The sequence below is a fragment of the Pinus tabuliformis genome, chromosome 1_1, assembly GCF_031772625.1.
Source record: "Pinus tabuliformis cultivar Carrire ecotype Pingquan chromosome 1_1, CPIR1, whole genome shotgun sequence".
Lineage (NCBI taxonomy): Eukaryota > Viridiplantae > Streptophyta > Pinopsida > Pinales > Pinaceae > Pinus > Pinus tabuliformis.
In genome coordinates, this window is record NC_142297.1 from 487,882,068 (window position 1) to 487,896,904 (window position 14,837).

Consider the following 14,837-nt stretch of genomic DNA (forward strand, 5'->3'; position numbering starts at 1 on the left):
TTAAAATTTCTCTAGACCTAACACCTATTGATCTTTAAACAAACTATTAATTACAACTAGCTGTTAATTAACAGTCCTAGAGACCTAATACAACTAGGAGTGTAACTCCTTATTATGATTAAAACAACCTTATCTAGGAATTAAACATTCCTTTTGACACCTATAACTCCATTAATTCGAATTTCATGATGCCCATAACTCTCCAACTAGCCTTTAATAACTTCTCCTTCATCTGTCCTGAAAGCTAGGAGACTGTTCCCTGCTTTGTTCTGGCTGAAAAATAGGTGTTGGGAAAGAGCTAGTATCTCCTCATCAAAAATGTATTTTGAAAAACTGAAGGAGGATTTTGTAGAACACTTGGTGCTGAACAAAAACCTCTCTTGGTTTTTTGCAATACCTTTCCTACTGCCCAGAAACTATCTTTGAATATCAGGTGTAAACTGGAAAATTCTAATTTGTGAAAAACTGCTCCTACAGCAGTTTCGTAGCGCAAGTTGAGTCATCAATTTCTCCCAGCTCATAATGAATTTGAAGAAATTGAAAGAGGTTTTTGTATTTTAGTATGTTAGGAATAAAAACCTCTTTCACTTTTCAGAGATGAGTTTTCAATTGCTCAGGAATCCCCTTGGAAGTTGATTGCTAAAAACAAGGAGACAAAGTTCCTCCTTTTTAGAGTTTCATCCTTATGCTTGTCTTTGAATCCTTCTGCTGACCATGTTGTCTCTTTTAATCACATGACATGCATTAAATTAACCATAGACCCTGCTCAAATACTCGTGCTAAGACAAAACCCCTTAGGTGCTGGTTGAAACATGACAATTGTCCAAGCTACGAAATGACTGCTGTTTTAGTAGCGCAGAGTTTGGAGTTACTATATGCTTCTCATTCTTTGAATTTTCCTTTGCTTAATATTCAAAACTTCTGAGGTGGCCCTTTTGTGTCTTCTGCAACAACATACTTTCATAATGGTTCCCCTTTTCATTTCAGAATTGATTAAAAAAAAAAAAACTGGCAGTTTCAGCAGTTTCGTAGCACGCTACGAAACTACTGTGTGAGTTAAAAACACAGTTTTTATCCTTCTTGGAATTTTTTAATGACTTCTCCATATGCTAAGGGGCCAAAAAATACTGACATTGTTCATCCAAAAATAACCTTCAATCTTCAAAAAGTAATTTTCACATCAAAATTTTGTCAAAATTTCTTCACTTACTGTCAGGTTCATTTATGTTGAGGCTGTTCCTCTGGTTCATTCCATTGAATCTTCAAGTCCTCAACCTGTCCTTTTAGCATCCAAAATTTTAGAACCTTTTACAGTGATAACATAATGAAAACATTCTTAGAATAACATAATCATAAACATTCTACAACTAATGTTGAATTCCACAACAATATCCATGGTTAGACAGGTTGCAGTGCTTCAACAAAAGGATGAAGAGTGTCTAGAGATGAAAAATGTTTACCACATGGATGACCACCTATCAGCATGACTTGGAAGGCTATGAAGATTAAGATATCTAAGAGTCAAAATCAAAGTCAAACTCTGAGAATGACGGTGCAACAGTTAAGTAAAGGCAACAGGAGAATAGAATGACATCAAGCGAGCGTGTTGAAGACCTGTTCAATCGTTAGGATATGGTTCAAGAAGAATCTCTTATGACTTTCTCTTTCAGTAGAAAGTCATAAGGAGATAGAGTTTTAAACTGAATCCATTTCGTAGATGTCGAATTAGCTCATTTTGTATCGGCATAGAACTCTTAAAAGTTGTTTAATGAAATTTGTATAAATGTCATAAGGCGAGACCCAAAACACAATTCAATTATTAAGTTTACTATGGTTTATTTTCAAGACTGGTGATACTCTGTTCTAGATTAATACAATTACTTTGTTCTCAATGTGTGCATAAAGGATCCTTTGATTGTTAGCAGACTTGCACTCATGAGAGGGCCCCTTGTCGAGTTGTGAGGTTATTTTATTTTGTTTTACATTTCCAGTTTTCTTATAGCATAGTAGTTTCTCTCAAAATTTTCTTAATCAGTTTCATCACAAAGATATTTTGATCAATTGTTGTTTTGATTTCAGAGTACTCATAAAGGGAAAATACCAAAAATATTTAATTTTTATATGCATTCTCTTTCCAGATTTCATAGCTCAAGTTAATTTCTTAGATGATAACAAAAGTGTTCTTTAGAGTTAACTACACACACAAGTAATCATTTTAGAGTTACAAGTTTTCCATCTAATCTTTCTTCTGCAATTAGAAATTAGGTCATTTTGATGCAATTTCCTTTTATGTAATTAGTATAGAAATTCCTTATTGCAATTTAGTGTAGAAGTTCCTTTCTGCAAAATAGTGATTGTAGTGTTTTCAATTATGCAAGTAGCACTAGATTATTTTTCTTGCAATTTAGCATTTCCTTTTATGCAAGTAGAAGTAGGTTTTGAATTCTGCAATTAAGATAGATTTTCAATTCTACAAAGTAATGAATTTCAAGTCAGTTAAGTAATTAGGATTTAATGTAACTTTAAATTGAAAGAACATGTGCGTAATTATTCTCTAAATCTCATTAAAAATATTTGTCCATACTTAGGTTAATTTCATCTTTAGAATCAATCAATCCATAGAACGAATCCTAGCATATATGGTGCACATTCATCTCACAAGTACACAAACCTTGGTTGACAATTAATGAAGTAATTTAAGAACAATTAAATTACTTGACACTTCTTCCTTTGTATTTAATACAAAGATCCATGTCTTGTGAGAGAAATCAACAATGAAGGAAACATAATCCATGCTTCGAGTGATTGATGCTATTAACATATACCCACATACATATAAATGCAGTAGGTATAGAGTCACTTTAAAGTTGTTTTCACTTCTTAGAAAAATAGCCTTTACATGCTTTCCAAGTGCACATCCTCTGCATATTCCCTACCGCTTAATGTTGAAATATGGAAGACTCGTGACTATCTCCCTTAGAATAGGAAATTCTCTATAATTCAAGAGCCCCATCCTCTTGTGGCATAACTTTCACAAGTTGTCTATGTTATGAATTGGAGATCAAGAAGGTTCACCCTATAACATGTATAAGTTTTCTTCCCTAACCCATATCACCTATATTTCTTCTTGATCAATTTCCTTTGGCCGAACTAGGACAAGTTGGTTGTTTAACTCTACTATATGACTCTTATCCTCCATTACTGAAATTAAAGGAAATTTTTTTTTGAGACTTGGAGCAAACAAGACATCATCAAAGTCTAAAGTGTTACCTAAGTGGGGTGGGAAGGGAATGGTACCATATTCTACCACCGGGTGCTTGGAATCATCATGAAGTTCAAGTTATACCCTTGAATCCTGCTATATTAGACTGAAAAATAACTCTTGGGATGATGTCATATGCCTATATGCTCCACTTCCCAAATACCAAGTATTCCTCATAATCACACTGGTAGAGAGGCAAGATACCATTGAGAAATATTTCTCGAGCTTGGTAGAAAACTTGTTCTTCTAAGTTTCTACAAAGGTTGGTACCTAGTTCCGCTACTGCTCCCCCTTTCCCTTCTTCTCTATACAATGCGATGCATAATGGTCAAACTTATGAAAAATGAAGAACTTAATTTTACTCAAGTCCTTTTTCCCTAAATGTGAGGATGACTCCTCATTTTTTCCCATAAACTTTTTGGGTCCTTTGGTTTTACCAATTAGGGATAGGTTATTGTCACCACCCTTTTTGCTGACCTTTGAATCCATTTGAGCCCTCCCAATACATTCATCCCACAAAATTTTAAAAATAGGAAGGTTCTGCTTAACACAAATAGGTTTGAAAAATGGTTCCCATGAAGTTGGGAATCCATTTAGTACTATGTTCACCAAATCTGCATCCACAACCTTCTCTCCAACTATTGTAAGTTTATCACAGATCTATGTGATCTTCATCAGGTAACTAGTAGTGGTGTCTACTCTAGCCATTTGTAAGGATCTAAGTTTCTTAAAACAATATAATATGTCTATTAATGTTCTTGCTTTGGTAGAGGCTAACTAAGGCATTAAACATCTCCTTCACCATTATATTCTTAGATATGTGAGGAATTATGTATTCTTCATGGAATCCAATATTATTCACTTGGATTTCACTTCCTTCTTATTCCGTGTTCCAAACAATTGCAAATTTGTAGTGGAAGCACAACATGCTTGACGATATCCTAGATATCATTTTCTTTTAGTAGCAATATTACTGTGACTTTCTAGGGAAAAATGTTGGAGGCACCGACCAATCTGTCTTCAAATCTAAGGTTGGTTGTTGTGATCTCTGAGATCAAATGCATAAACTTCCAATATTTGAAAATAAAATAGAAAAAAGAATATCCTACAAGAGTGGTTAATCCTTCAATCAAATGAAACTGTCTAACTATAAATTATGAATTCGACAATTGATCTAATGTTATAAACCCTCGAGGATCTCAATTAAAGACCTACTGTAATACCATGTAAATTTTAAGTCCTAGATGAATGTCATCCTGTGTTTCTCTTAATTAAATAGATCATATCTAAACTTATTTTAGAACAAAATTAAATGTTTCTAAACATGCGACAATTACACATATGGTTGAAAAATGAACAATGGAAGCAATAAATGAATATCATAAATGCACAATGGTTTCCCCCTTTAAATCAATTTACAATTCCAACGATCAAAGCTTACGAGGTACCTTCATGATTAGTTTTAACTAAAAAGTTGTACGACATACACAAATACTATAGAACATATAAATATAGCCTTTTGAAATAGAAGCATGGCTCGATTGAAGAGAGAATATCATAGTTACTATTGTAAAACTATACAATGTTGGTGCTATATGGATTCCTTTTTACTATTTTCTATAATGGATCTAGACTTTCTCCTCTGAAGTGCACTCTCCTTCTTCTCTTGGTTTCTTCTTCTCTTAGACGTTCTCATTTTTTAACTTCTCCCATCTTTTCCTATTTATGTATTGAGAGAGATAACTAATATCCTCAATCCTAGCAATAAATTAAATGAACCCACCATATCTTAGCAACTGATCTCCTTAATCCTACAAACCAACTTATCTCAACAGTGATGTGTATGACTAAGGTTAGAACAAATAAAATTCACTAAATACTCTAAAATCTCCAGATTATTTGATTTAAACTCCTAAGATTAGATGAATATAGAAAATTTGACTTCCACTTTTATTTATTTAAGTGAAATTACAAGATGGTATTATTTCCCACTTTTACTAAATAGTCATTAGAAGTTGTCCCAAACTACTTGCACATTCACACCTAACCCGTGCAAGAAGATTCCACTGAAGCTATACTTCTCAACAATTGTATCAAATTCTGTTGAAGATACTAGCATATTTGATGACCCTTCCCTATGTAATAACTCCTTGGATTCATAAGGATTGGGATAAACCTCATCTTATAGGTATGAAATAGGAATATGGCATAGGTACCCTCAATCTTGCAATTCACATTGAGAAAGGGAAACAAATGGATGATGCTAGATCAAAACCTTGAGATATTATACACATTGAAGCCACCTCAACCATGGAAATTAGTATTTTCCATTTTTTTTTATAATGTTTTATTTCATAGTTTTATCCATCAAGTATTTCCCCTCAACATGTCAATTATAAGAATTGATATTGGGTGGGGAGAATAACACTTATTCTCTCATTTGTCAAGTCTATGTTGAATTTTGTAGCTATGGTCAGTGTTCATAATTAATAGTTTACAGTTGATGTATTTGTAAATAATGTAAAACATGTTCTTCATGATATTATGTCAAAAATAAAAATATTAAGGCACATTCTTCATGACCTTTTGAAATTTAAAGTTTTGAAATTGAAATTTTGGCTCCAAAAGAAATCAAGTCGGCTCCCCTCTATTCAAGTCAGCCCCAATAAGGAGGCACCCATTCGACATCACAAGATGACCATATATATATGTCATTTGACCTCCTCAGAAAGCACAATTGAAATCACACTTAACAATATTTTTCTATTCATTCCAACGAATAAGAAGGAGGATAGAAGGACTAATAACTTGATGATCTCTCTCTCATATTTGTCTTCCTTCGTATGATATCTTCCTCTGTTGCTCCTTGCACGTGTGAAGAAGTAAGGCCAAACTATTACAAAGTTGCATGATCAAACTTCTAAGGAAAGGAAGTTGCAGGACTGGATTTTTCTGAGGCCAGGGTATAAGACGAAATTCTTGAGATAGTACAATACCGAATCTTTAAGGAAAGGCAACATATCAGGTCAAGTTTGTGGAGAAGATTGTTGACTTGACTAGAGGGAAGCATGACTAGTTATGACCTAGCTACATTGTTGGTATATTTGACCGTGTATTTGACTGATGTATCTCAGTTGCACTTGATAATTTCTCTAAGGAAAAGGTTGATGGGTTTTTCCCCATGTGGGTTTTCACATGGTAGATGCTTGTCTCTTGTTTGGTTGTCTCTATAGTCATTTATGTTTCTACTATTGGGATCTTTTTGGCAATTTCTTTATGATGAATGCAAATGAAAGAAAAATTAATTGAATAAATCATAAGTAATTATCAAATAAGAAAATCACTAAAAATCAACCAGCTATAGCTAATTGACATACATACATATATACATATAACCACTATATACACATATATAATACAATTTAATTTAATGTTTGCACTGATAAAAATTAAAATTCTAGAATATAGTTTTTTTATTAGTAAATATTAAATAGATAGTTAGAACTTAATAAACCCAATACTTTCTTTGCCGATAAAATGAAATGAAACTCTAAAACTAATCTTGAAAGTTATCTCCATTACTAAGAAAATTTCCCTTTAAAATTTTACATATTTCTAATTATTACCATAGTGTTCAAGTAATTTCCAATAATAAAACCACTCGGACACGTGCTCTTCCATATTTAAAATGCGGAATGTGGATTCTCGTCGAGCATTCATTCTATATCCATTTTAACGCTTCCAAAAGAACAAAGGACCCCACAACTCTGACGTGTATCCCATTTATCATTCATCATTACAAGGAATTAGGCCCGAAGTATGTTCAATTTTTCTTCATAATGTGTCGTTGGGATTTCTATAAAAGCTTTGTGTGAGTTTTGATCTTGCTATTCATAATTTGAGGAAGATTTAAGAGTTAGTGATAATTTTAATTGAAAAGATAGTTTTGGGTAATCAAGGATGTTGAGATATTAAATTTATTGTTTGTTAGGTGTTATCACATTTGATTATGTTATTTATTACTAGGCAATCAAGGATTTTTATAAAAGTCGTGTGTGAGTTTCGATTTCGTTATTTGATAGTTCATTCATAATTTCAGGTAGATTCAAGAGTTAGTGATAATTTTAATTGAAAAGATAACTTTGGGTAATCAAGGATGTTGAAATATTAAACTCACTGTCTGCTAGGTGTCATCACATTTGATTCTATTGTCTACCACGTGTCATAGACAACATATTTTTACTTGAGTATTAGTTGAGTTTTACTCCAGTGATTTATTGTTGATGTTTTCAATGTAATCTATTTAGCTATTTTGAATATTAAGAAGAGTAATCTCTAAATCTCACTATCTGCTAGATGTCATCACATTTGATTTTGTTGTTTGCTAGATGTCATAAATAATTCAATGTTACTTTAGTGTTAATGGAGTTCTACTCCAGTGATTTATTTTAATGTTTTCAATGTAATCTATTTAACTATTTTGAATATTGAGAACAATATCTATCCCGCTTTCGTTTCTTTTGATGGTCATGGGATAAGACTCAAAAAAGCAACCCTTCAATTTTTTTGGGCTCAAAAAAGCAAAAATCGTGAGAGACCGAAGCAAAAAGTGCAATTGCGCACCTATAAACAAGGCTCAATGCATCGCTTTCGTAGCTCATCCAAGAAGCATCTGCGCAAAACGTCTCAAACTTTCGAATTTATAGAAATCTTAAAATTTCCACACCCCGGGCATTGAAGGACTGCGCAAAGTTGCGCACAAAATCCCCTCGGAGCTGCACAAACGACCAAAGGATTAACGAAGTCAAAGGTTAAACACTCCACAAATTCAAGAGGTTATCACTCTTAAAAGCTCCGCCAAGTCAGGATGTTATCATTGTTAAAAGCTCCACGAAGTCGTAACGAGAGATCAAATGAAAGGTTCACGTTCTTAAGTTTTTACGAAGATGTTCTTTTATTCTTACTGTGAACCCACGTCATTTCAAATTTATAATAAAATGTAATTTCAGAAGAGTTTGGGTTATTTTAAGTTTGTTTAAGGAGGTTCTTTTTAGAATCATTTAAAGGCATAAAGTGAGAATTTTAAAAAGTGTTTCTTGTTTAAAAGTATTTTTTTAAAGAGGAGCCGAGGGGAGCTAATTCCATTGAGAAGATGGATTTTTTTTTAACGGAGGTGTTGTTTGATTCAAAATTTATTAAAAAAAAGTCGTATATTTGTATTTGAAGAAATGGATTTTTTTAGCACTTTGCTATAGATTTTGATTTTGCTTGGCAAAAATTACGAGTTTTGGTCTTTACGAATGAAGACATTTCTGCAAGCCCAAGAGTGTTGGGATATATTTCAGAATGCCTATGTAGAGCTGACCCAAGAAGCATGGGCGACCATGACCAATAATCAAAGGAATGCAACTATTGAACTCAGAAAGAAGGAGCACAAAGCCAAATGTTGGATACAAAACTCAGTTGATGACTCTATCTTCAACAAGATAACTGGTGCATCCACAACAAATCAAGCTTGAGAAATATTTAAAGCTACATATCAAGGTAATGATACAACGACTACAGTCAAATTGCATACATTGAGAGCACAATTTGAAACCCTAATGACTGACACAAAGAATGTGGATCAGTTCATAACTAGAATCATGGGAATAGTTAATCAAATCAAAGTCATTGGTGAAACCATTACAAATCAGAAGATTGTTGAACAATTCCTTCGAAGTTTGCGCAAGAAATATGACATGATTGTAATAGGCATTCTGGAATCCAAAGATTTACAACTTTCTCAATAAAACAGTTGACTGGATCACTTTTGGCACATGAAACAAGACTCAAATTGACAAAATATTCCACGGAACAAACTTTCAAAGCACAACTCTCTTTTGGCAGAGGCAAAGGCAGAGGATATAGAGGCAGTAACAAGCAATGTAGAGGCCGAAGTAAAGGTGGATCAAAACATCATCATGCAACAGAGCAGTGTATACCTCCACAAAACCAAACTCAAAGATGTAAACCATGGAGAAAATCTAATGTCCAATGTTATTACTGCAAGAAATTCAGGCATTATGAACATGAATGCAGAAAGAAACAATCAGATCAACAAAGAGGCAATGTCCATTTCTCCAACAATGAAGGAGAATCCTCTGAAACTATGTTTCTTTCCTGCCATATTTCTGAAGACACTCACAACAAGGACCTTTGGTTATTGGATAGTGACTACAACAATCATATGACAGGTAACAAAAATATGATTTCTTATCTTGATGCTTCCATAACATCAAAAATTACTCTTGGAGATTGTTCTTGTATTAAAGCTGAAGGAAAAGGTATTGTCCCTATTCTTACTAAACATAATCAGAAGAAATACATACCTGATGTTTATTATGTTCCACATTTGAAGCATAACCTTATTAGTGTAGGACAATTGATGGAACATGGTTATGATGTAATATTTCAAGGGAACACATGTTATATCTATGACAAACCTCCCAATAGAAGACTGATAGCAAAGGTTGAAAAAACCAAGAATAGGATGTTTCCATTGACTCTTAGAAGTCAAAATCTCTCACAGTCTTTTGTCCACAATGTGTCAAGAATAGATGAGTCTTAGCTATGACATTCTAGGTATGGCCATATCCCATTCAAGAGTCTAAGTTTGCTTCAGAAACATTCAATGGTCATTGGTCTCCCTATTATGAATGAAAAAGATTGTAATTGTGAAATTTGTGTTCTATCCAAGCATAAAAGAGATAGTTTTCCCACATCTTTCTCTAGAGTGAAAGAGCCTTTAGAGCTAGTCCATACAAATATATGTGGCCCAATGCAGACACATTCCATGGTGGTAGTATTTATTTTATGACATTCATTGATGATTATAGAAGGAAGATATGGGTGTATTTTCTCAAAAATAAATAAGATACTTTCTCAAGATTTAAAGAGTTCAAAGCAGAAGTAGAAAAGAAGAGTGGAAATCCTTTGAAAGTACTCAGGTCCAATAGAGGAGGAGAGTACAACTCCAATGACTTCAAATATTTTTGTCAATATCAAGGAATCATAATGCAAAACACAACAAGATATACTCCACAACAGAATGGAGTAGCATAAAGGAAAAATCAGTCGATCATGAACATGGTCAGATGTATGCTTCGTGAGAAGAAGTTGTCAAATAACTATTGGGCTGAAGCAGTTTTGACAATAATTTATGTTCTCAACAGATCTCCAACAACCAATCTCCAAGATACAGTACCTCAAGATGCATGCGGTGGTAAAAAGGTAAATGCATCTCACTTTATAATTTTTGGATCAGTAGCATTTTCACATGTTCTTGAGTAGCTAAGAAAGAAGCTTGATAATAGGAGTGAAAGATGTATTTTCATAGGCTATAGTGAGCAATCAAAGGCCTACAGACTTTATAATCCAGTTACCAAGAAGTTTGTTTTAAGCAGAGATGTATTTTATTTTGAAAATAAATCTTGGTCTGATCAAGTTGATGAACCTTCAAATTAGTATTTTTATCCACCACAACCACCAAGATTGTAGGTTCAAGAAGAGGCATACCATTATGAAACAGGTACATCTTCAAGTAGTGAATCCACTAGTGATTCAATATCTTCAAAAGACAATAAGAAAACAAGAAGCATTAGAGAAATACATGAACATGAGCATGAGTTTGACCAATAGAATATGTTTGCATTTATTTCAACTGAACCAACCCATTTTGAAGAAGCCGTTAAAGAATAGAATTGGGTTGATGTAATGAATCAAGAAATTGTTGCAATAAAGAAGAACCAGACTTGGGAATTAATTGATCTGCCAAGAGACAAAACCAAAATTGGTGTAAAATGGGTATATAAGACCAAGTTGAATGAAAAAGGAGAAATTGAGAAACATAAGGCAAGGTTGGTTTCCAAAGGATTCTCACAACAATTTGGTGTTGACTATGGTGAAACCTTTGCTCCAGTAGCAAGGTAAGACACTGTCAGAACCATTTTTTCCACAACAACTCAACACAAATGGAAAGCCTATTAGCTTGACGTAAAATCTACCTTCCTGAATCGTATATTACTGTAAGAAGTTTATGTAGAGTAGCCTCCTCGTTTTGAAGTTCTAGGACATGAGCATAAGGTATACCGATTGAAGAAATATTTGTATGGTTTAAAGCAAGCTCCAAGAACTTGGTACAATCACATCGACACCTATCTCATTAAAAGTAGTTTTTGCAGAAGCAACCATCAACTAACTTGGTATACCAAAGCTCATGAATATAAAATTCTTATTGTATGCCTCTATGTAGATGATCTTATTTATACTGACAATATGATGTTAGAATACTTCAAAGCAACAATGCAAACATAGTTTGATATGACAGATCTAGGGGTCATGAAATACTTCTTAGGCATTGAAATTCAACAATCTGCTAATGAAATTTTTGTTGGTCAACAAAAATATGCCACTGACATCATCCAAAAGTTTAGAATGGCCAATTGCAAACCAACTGATACATCAATTGCTCAAGGCACCAAACTGAGCAAAGAAGATATAGCACCACTAGTTGATCCCACATTGTATAAAAGTCTAGTTGGTAGTTTGTTATATCTCACTGCAACTAGACCTGATATCATGTTTGTTTGTAAGAAGAGTTTTAGCGTAAATCACATGTAGAAAACCTTTGTCGACGCGATTCGAACCAACTAGTGTGGTTCATCGTCATGACAAGTTTGTTGCTAGCTTTGTCTCCAGGTTTATGCAATCATGAAATATTACCCATTGGAAGGTTGCAAAAAATATCTTAAGGCATATTGTAGGGACAATAGACTATGGTTTGTTCTATACACATTTTGAAAATTGTTCACTTTCAGGCTATACAGACAATGATTACGCAGGGAGTTTAGATGATCACAAAAGCACCTTAGGTTATGTTTTTCATCTTGGAACCAGTATGATTTCATGGGCATCCAAAAACAATCAATCGTTTCAATATCTTTTGCAGAGGCAGAATATGTAGCAACAAATTCAACAACTTGTCAAGCAGTGTGGTTGAGAAGATTATTGAAAGATATTTCAAATGTTCAGAAGGAGCCAACTCCAATTTACTGTGATAACAATTCAACAATTTCTTTATAAAAAAATCATGTTTTCCACAAAAAGAGCAAGCACATTGACACACATTTTCATTTCATCCATGAGCTTGTCAATGATGGGGACATAGTACTTGCTTTTTGTGGTTCCAAAGATCAACTTGTAGATATTTTCACAAAGCCATTGGGCAAGAATGTATTTGAATTTCAAAGAGAGAAATTAGGAATTGTAAGTGCCTCTACATGTAACAATTGAGATTAGGAGGGGATGTTGAGATATTAATCTCACTGTTTGCTAGGTGTCATCACATTTGATTATGTTGTCTACGTTGTCTACTAGGTGTCATAGACAATTCAATTTTACTTTAGTTTAGTCGAGTTCTACTCCAGTAATTTATTGTTGATGTTTTCAATGTAATCTATTTAGCTATTTTGAATATTGAGAAGAGCAATTTCTGCTCCACTTTGGTTTCCATTCTTTGTCAAAAGAAACATAGTGGTTGTATGTAATAATCTAGACCTGCAATGCAATGCATGTTGGACTACGAGACAATTCCCTTATCTTGACACGATAACAACTTCTTACATGACTTCACACGATAACAACTTCTTACATGACTTCTCCATGTATCGCACCCCTCCAAAAAGTATATATGTTGTAGGAAAAGATAATGTTGAGTTTGTTTCCATCACTTTATACCAAGGTTATGAGTGTTATGGGAAGAGATAATGTTGATTTGTTTCCCATTCTTCAAAAACAAAAACAGAAAACAAAACTACTTTATTAAAAATCAAATTAAAAAATCTTAATATAAAAAATTTGATTTATGAAATGAATCTTTTCCATTATAAAAATAAACATTTTTATCAATACAATTTATTTTATTTTAAATTTTCCCACATTTATATTAATTTGTTTTAATGAATTAATTTATAGTGATTCCTATCCCTACACCACCACTATTGACGTGGATGTGCTAAGTATTAACAATATAAATAATGTAAACCATTTATCTATCTACACCGAAAAGGAATATTTAACAACCAAGCGGGCAAGTGGAAAAATGAATCTGATTTTAAATTAAGAGTTATTTTCCTCGCTTTTAATTGATCACCGGATAATTTAATAAGCAGAAATGCGTACTATCTGGTTGGCAGTGGAACCTTGGCAAATAAATATTTCACACGCAGTAATTAAAAAAACACAATAAATTCAAATAAAATGCGTTCATCTCGCTGGCGGTGGCCTTCAACCAATAAAAAAATCCATTGCACAAGGAGGCATGGGTAGGTGTTTTATTTTAATATATAATTAAATAACAAAAAAAATCAATTAAATATTTCAAACGCAGATGCCACCATCGACGGTGTTTTGTTTAATATATAGAAAATACCGAAATTGTCCGATAATTTCCTGGATATGCACGTCAGTAACGTGAATCGAACGTGGGTCGCTGCCAACTGGGCAAAGGCTAATTGCTGTTCCAAATTGTTTGCTGGGTTATAAATAAGGGAAGGAAAGAGCAGCATGGCACACACATTTTCTATTCTTGTTTTTGGTTCGTCTGTATATCAATGGCCGCCGTATCGGCGTCAGCCACTGCATCTCTGGCAAACATCTATTATGATGTCTTCATAGATCATTGTGGCCCGGATACAAATAATACCTTCGCCAGCCATCTCTGGCGCAGGCGTCTCTCACATCGTTTGAGAGTCTTTCTGGAGGAGGAGGAATTGCAAGCCGGAGACAACATAACTTCTCAAGTAGAAGACGTTGTTCGAACTGGCTCTGTCGATATCGCATTTTCTCTGAAACTAATGCCGAATCGAGTTGGTGCTTGGATGAGCTCAAAGCTCATGGTGGAGTCGGGGCCAACCATTGTTCCAGTATTCTACAATGTGAATCTTGCTGAGCTTCGATGGGGCAAAAAAATGAGTGTATGCTGAAGCCCTACACAAAATTGATAAGATGACTGTGGACTCTGAAATTCATGAAGAGAAGGTGCGATGGAGTTCCAACGTTATTAAAGGTTGGAGAATGGCTCTTTCTCGTGTTGCAGAGATAAGCGGTTTCGAGCTAGAGAGGTGTAACCGGTGAGAACTCAACCTCCATCTGACTATTGTATTGTTTATCTATATATATATATATTCACTTTTTTTCATTTTTGTATATCGTGATATCGTGTGGATTTGTGTTGACTGTTTTTTTGCCGAATTCATTATATAAGTAATTTTAGTGTCAACGTTTTAGAACCATCAAATTTTATTCATCTTCAAATAAAAGAAAATTACCCTATTTTATCTTTGAAAATGAATTTCATTTAATAGTTCGAAACGTCAAACACTAAAATTCTGAAATTGCATTGTTTTGTTTTGTTAAATATACGTCTTTCTCATTATTTCATTATATTTACTGTGAATGACCAGCGACGAGGGGATGGTGCTGTTTAAACTCGTTCAACGCGTGTTGAAAAAAGTGACAGAAACGCCCAACTGTA

General features: G+C 33.8%; 1 pseudogene; it reads left to right on the forward strand.

Annotated features, from left to right (window-relative positions):
- The first annotated feature begins 13,914 nt into the window (after positions 1 to 13,914).
- LOC149213908 (putative 2' cyclic ADP-D-ribose synthase BdTIR) lies at positions 13,915 to 14,405 on the forward strand (annotated as a pseudogene).
- Positions 14,406 to 14,837: the final 432 nt, after the last annotated feature.